At 40.1% G+C, this 6001-nt stretch overlaps 1 protein-coding gene across 2 annotated transcripts in view; it reads right to left on the reverse strand.

The window, feature by feature from the left end:
- LOC124181650 (MICAL-like protein 1) overlaps nucleotides 1-2346 on the reverse strand; it is a 25482-nt gene extending 23136 nt beyond the window's left edge. Inside the window, exon 1 of one of the 2 annotated variants that reach the window (XM_046568416.1) lies at nucleotides 2126-2338. The gene's annotated coding sequence lies outside the window, so the exon portion shown is untranslated. Of the gene's footprint in view, nucleotides 1-2125 lie in introns of both variants that reach the window. The other variant, XM_046568418.1, reaches the window with a different exon arrangement.
- Between the last annotated feature and the right edge of the window lie 3655 nt (nucleotides 2347-6001).

The raw sequence follows: 6001 nt of genomic DNA on the forward strand, positions 1-6001 counted from the left end.
TACTTAAAATTAGTCGAGTCGCTTGCACACAGCTGCGAGGCATCAAACTCTTCCATCTATTGCGACTCGATTTGACGTTCGCGCGTCCCTCGTTAGAAAATTTTGCCCTATACAGTGTGTCGGCTTTAAGCACGGCTCTACGGAGCAGATATAGTAAAACAATATACTATTTACCGTTACTAAACGCTTTCGATCGTTCTCAGCACGCGCCGCGAGTAGCCGTGAACGAGTCCAAAAGAAAGTCAACTCGCTCTGTGCTCTTGATAACGCCCGTAGCTGTCAACGACTCGTTCCAGTTAATACTCAAAAACGGATATAGGTGTGTATAAATGTATAATGTGTAGTGTCAGCTCACTTTCTTCACGTTTTAGCAACTCTCTGCTCGATCGAACATCCGGAGAGTTGAATTATTATCGAGCGTTAATTCTTTTTTCTCTCACTCTCTCTCTCTCTCTTTTTCCAGCGCCGGGAAAATAATTTTCCGCCCACGCATTCGATCAGCTCGAATTATTATCTCAGCGGATTGGGAAACTGTTTTACCTTGGAACGATCGTTATACCCTCAGGATTACCCGACCGTTTCGGGTATACAAAATTGATTTATTAACAAGCGCTAATTTCGCATCGATTTCACACCAAACTACCTGCGGCACAAATTATACACTTTCGAATATGCTTGATGTATACATACCGAGTTTTCATCATCTATCACTCCGAACGCTGCTACTATATGTATTCCTATGTTTCATCGATCGTCGAATTTATAACTCGAGAAAATAATTAAACAGACATATAGTGGTATGATAATTCGTATGCCGTCTGGCGAATGAAATGTAAAAACGTCACACGTATACTCCGACTTCCTGCACCACCTTTGTAACAACACTCTGTTCCATTTTACACATTATATGCACCATCAGACGTGCTGTCGAAACGCTATTGTTTACAGGTCACGCATCGCCACCGTGTGTATACGATAAAACGCACGTCACACACGCGTGACTGAGTCGAGTAGTTGCATGTAGGTGGTGTGCAGTGCTGGCACGGCTTGTATATACGCATACATTCACGTTAAAGTACATTAAAAGTACACTTAAAGTACGCAATACGCATACATACAACACATACATACCTATACGCTTTAACTCAAATATATGCAAACGAATAACAATCACTTTCTGTATAACAGTTGAAAGGACGTTGTTGTGTACACACTGCATACATACGCTTTTTCAATAGGCTTCCAGCAATGCTGCAGCTGATGTGACACGAAACAAGCATCGATGGAGTACAAGAAAAAAACAAAAAAAAAAAAATACTCGTCACGCAACGGCACGCAATTTATTGTATACGCGAGTAGCAGGTATGTTTTGAATGAAATAACGCGCATCCGAATACCGAACAATACTTTGAACTTTCAATGAGTTTCCATAACGATGCTGCTGCGTGTTCTGTACAATACAATACATAGGTGTGCACCTCCGGAACGATGCGAGAACGAGATGATATTTGGATTGTAAAAATTTTCGAGGTTCACGTAGTATCTTCGTACATAATTGTTTCTGTACAATTCGGGGGCGCAACAGGTGATTGAAGCCGAAACGCGCGATTGTAACACGTTTGGATGTTACGGAAATAAATCCGGTTCGTTGAGGAATAAAGAAGCGACCGAGACATCAGGCAAAAACTAAAAGATGGTAATAATGCGCTTAATTCTGTAAAAACAGGACTGATTTTACAATAATGTTATCATTTTACGAGAGCTTTTATATATATCTTTTATCCCACGATGATTATACTAGATCATTAGAAAGGGGAGCTAAACGGGTGATTTCACCCTTTGTAACAGTATAATAGAATAGAGAGAGAAATCTATTATCTGTTATATTCTTGCATATACACTGTAAAAAATGGCGGTGTTAAAATTGAGCAATAGTAGCTGCGGTGTGGACTATTATAGAACATTTTTTGCAATCAATTCAGAACTTGAACGTCAAATAGTGTTTGCCTGGCTCCAAACAATATTCTATACAAGTTCACGACGCATTTTTTTTTTTTTTTTTGTTTTTTACAGTCTACCTATACAGTTATCCTGCGCATGCAGAATGTATGTCAATTATACTCACGGATTTGACGTAGGGCTATTTCCGCTGCGAGGGATTAAGTCTCGAGTAAAACCTGCGTGCGACGAACTTCACAATCGAGCTTTCCTGACTCTAATGCCACGCCGATCCGTCTCGCAGACGCACTGCTCGTAACTAACTCGGCTTTCGTTCCTTCCCTCTCCTCTCTCACTCGCTCTCTTTCCATTCACGCGCGTTTCCCTCTCTTCTTCGTCCGTTCACTGTTGCGACCAATGCGAAATCGGGCGAAACTGCAACGATTCAATTGGCAATGAGCATCGTGTGCGGTTTGCCAGCAGCTGCGGTGCATCCTTCGAGATTAATACCGATTAAAGGAGCTCTCCTCGAGTGAACCGCGGAACTGCAGAGAATGCTTAAATCGTCTGCGGATGATGATCGTACATACATTGTCATTGACATACTGTTTTCAATTTTTATCATACTGTCACAACTGCACTTTAATCTCCTCATACTTAATTCAAATACGGGCACAGTAGAACCTCGCTTATCCGAATTAATTGGGATCGAATCTAGTTTGTATAACCGAAATACAATTATCATCTTAAGGTATAATAATGTATACGTCAACACAAATTTAAATCGACAAACAGTCCGTAATAAACATCTAAATACATGTCGAACCTCTTTCAAATGCCGAACGATCATTTTATTGTTTTGGTTCTATGTAGTCATTTATTGTCAATTGACGAACGCCTGCTCCTGCACACTTTGTTAGCAAGCAACAAAAATGTATTTCTTTAGCTAACCTTCGGATGATTGAGCGTTCGGGTAAATCAAGTCATGGTTCGGATAATCGAGGATTCGGATGACCCTATAATATCATTCTGCAATTCGTGAAAGAAACAAACCTTGGGTTACGTAAAATGTGGTATACGTGTGTCAAGTATTGGTATAGAAGCACTGCAGTTATCTTCCTTGTAGTTTTGCTGACATATCCTGCAGGAAGCGCCGTCCAAACTTGGTTGCGGATATTGAATAGATACATTCTTCCGTCATGCCAAGATGCTTCTGCAGTATGTAAGGCTGGTTTCGTCGACCCTCGAGTCTGCCACATCCATACCGCAACCTCTAACCATGGACTTTGTTGTACAGTTTCCGGAGCTCATTGGTCCAGCAAGGTCAGCAACAAGCGTCCTTCGTTCTCCTAATTCGGGTAAATCGGCGGAATATAAGTTTCCTGCAAGAGCGAAATTTCATTTTGTTATTGTAATATATGTATAACATAATAAGTAAGCGAACTTAAACCTAAATCTCCATATATTTTTATAGTAGTTTGTTAGATTCTATTCTCCATTTCTTTTGTTATATTCGAATCCGACGTACAGGTAACCGCGTGTAGGGTTTATTGATGTGAACTTATTTTTATGTTTATGATACTTGTGTAAACTTTGGAATACAATAAATAAATAAATAAAAAATAAATGCAGTTATCAGGAAATCATGTGGTAAAATCAGTATCGTTACAACAACGTGAATAGATGTCGTTAATTGAGATTCCAATAAAACTTGGCTGTAATAGTTGTATTTCAATTTGGTTGTATACAATTGTCATTTATACAACATTTTTCTCTTAACAATTGCAACAAGTATTCGTTTGCTTACGCTCGTTTTATCACGTTTCTTTCGGTCATGATGAAGCGGAGTATGTTAAAAATTGAAAACGGTTAGCGACTCTGCGTGGTAAGTACACAGGAAATTTTTTCCCAAGGTAGGTTTAATCCACATCGCGCCAAACCTTCGATCGACGAATCGTTTTACCGTAACCTTAAACATCGCGCTCCCTTATATGGTCAGGATATTCAAGGACTTTTATCTGCCGAGGTTCTGTGTACATACTCCAGCTGATTCCGGATGTGACACGTACCAAACGAGTGATTACTATGAGAAATAATTGGCAAGGCGATAGATAAACGAGCGTTGGATTTATTAAGCCGCAAAATTGATTCGGGGCTTATAATAGACCGTTCGTATTGCGAACTGTGAATAGAGCGAATTTTCCTTTTGTTGTTCTATAATCAAGGAAATTTCCCGCCTTTCCCAGGTTTTCCAGTAAAAAATCTTATAATATTCCTTGACCAATACGAATAAATTATTTATAGCAAATTGAAAAAATATGTGACGTAACGAAATATGTGAAGAAAAATTTGTATTCAATGTGATTTATCTAAAGCTTAAAAAAATTGAGCGCCGTATTTGTATTAAAAAAAATATAGCGAACTATTCCCTGACTTTCCGAAAAAAAACCTGATATTTCCCTGACTATTCCAGAATTTTAGAACTCCATGACATTTCCCGGGTTTCTAAAAATTCTCTGACCAATGGCCACCCTGTATAATATACCAACAAGATCACCTCATGATTACTTATAGCTGCATCTTGGGTTAATTTTAATTTTAGGTCTCTTGGCTCGACCAGTAAATTTTCAGTCTCGCGACCTCTTTAATTGACAAGAATTAGTACTACTTAGGCTGACGCGGTTACAACTTGTATACCAACACGCTCTACATCACGTCATTCTCATATGACACAATCGGATTTTGTATGCAACTGCATATATAATTAATATACGCGTGGTTTCAAATTTCGCTGACATTACATAGAACCGATTTTTATTCAAGCAATATTGCTTTACTGTTATTCTCGATCAAACAGCTAGCAAATAAAAAATATATCAAGGGCAAACGTCAGACTCAAATTTTTAGCGCCTGACTGCAAGCAGCTCAACTGCACTAGCTGTGTGCCTGTTTGCAGGGGTTGCAGGAGTAGTTCTGCGACTAAAGAATTAAATCGCTCGACACTGAGACGCTGCAAACGAAACGATGATCACGTCTTGATAAGATTCGTAAAACGATTTCTTCGAATTGGACGTGTATAAATGCAATTTTTTTCATACAACATACACAAGATAGTTACGTTATACGTGTAATATTCAAAAAAACTGGAATTTCAGATTCCACTTAACGAATGCATCACGAGTACGGATTTTTATACTACATCTAATTATCGTTCCAGATCGTACGACTAGCCGAACATGGGGAGTAAATAGGCGGCTAGGTAGATAGGTATAGATATATAAATATGTATACAGGTATAGCGGCTCAGCCACATGTTTCTAAGCCCAAAAAATCAATAATATAACCGTTTGCCTTCGTATATAGGTAAACCTGCGTATAGGTATACCGTATGTAGTCCCGACGTCGTTATCGGCGGAGGGCAAGAAAAAAAAGAGAAGAAAAAAAGAACAGCAACTTCTTATATAGCAATTTTTGGCGAAATTTCATTTCTCGAAGGATTATTGTATCCTGGTAGGAAAATATGTTTACCTTATACAGATATCTTTCCAATATGTTGTACTATAATAATCGGACGAAACATGGATTAACTGACGATATTTCCATTCATTGAACGACTACAGCGTTGTTTAGATATGCACCGCGGACGTCTGTTAATTATACAAGTTATACGGGTGTAAGGGAATCGGAGTAGGAGATAAGAAGAGATCGGGTTATGTTTGTTTCTTTTCAGAGGCAGGAGTGGGCCGTTGATTGCGTAAAAGTTACGTAGGTACCAAGCACCTCGGCACCTCTGCAACTGCTGGGTTTGATTACGTTACCCTCCCCCCTAATGATTTTCCCCGCTGTAGGAGCGTCGCGTGGCTCCGGTTCGGATGGCGGGAGCGAAATCGGCGTCGTCGAGATTCCGCGAACGAGGAGGCGACGGCGTTCGAGTCAAGTCGCGTGTTGCAGCCAGTGTATAGTTGATCAATAGTCTGACGGCGGACGGAAATCCGGAGGGGGGCGGCGGCGGCGGCGTCGGTGGCGTCGCGACGCACCGCGCAAGCTCTGGAGGTCGGGGAAC

Source organism: Neodiprion fabricii, chromosome 4 (genome assembly GCF_021155785.1).
Source record: "Neodiprion fabricii isolate iyNeoFabr1 chromosome 4, iyNeoFabr1.1, whole genome shotgun sequence".
Classification (NCBI taxonomy): domain Eukaryota; kingdom Metazoa; phylum Arthropoda; class Insecta; order Hymenoptera; family Diprionidae; genus Neodiprion; species Neodiprion fabricii.